Genomic DNA, 318 nt, shown 5'->3' with positions numbered 1-318 from the left:
CACGAAACTCTTTAATCAAGGTTGTGCTTTCGTGCTTGTGTTGCCTTGTCGACTTGGCTACGTAGTAGTGTTGCAAAAGGTGTTTGTTTCGTGACTGCAAGATATCGTTCCTTCTTGCTGCTGCTGTGTTTTTGTTTTCTTTGTTTTTAGCCGTTTTTTTTTCTCTCTCTCTCTCTTTCCTTTATAGTGATTTTTTCTTTATTTGTTTTCTGTAGATTTCGGTGTCACAATGATCGTACATTTTTCTTCATTAAGAAATAACTTTTTATGAATCACTTTAGATTTACTTCAACCGAGATAAACATTTCTAATAATCCC

The sequence above is a fragment of the Penaeus monodon genome, chromosome 23 (assembly GCF_015228065.2).
Source record: "Penaeus monodon isolate SGIC_2016 chromosome 23, NSTDA_Pmon_1, whole genome shotgun sequence".
Classification (NCBI taxonomy): Eukaryota; Metazoa; Arthropoda; class Malacostraca; order Decapoda; family Penaeidae; genus Penaeus; species Penaeus monodon.
This window is presented reverse-complemented; position numbering follows the sequence as displayed.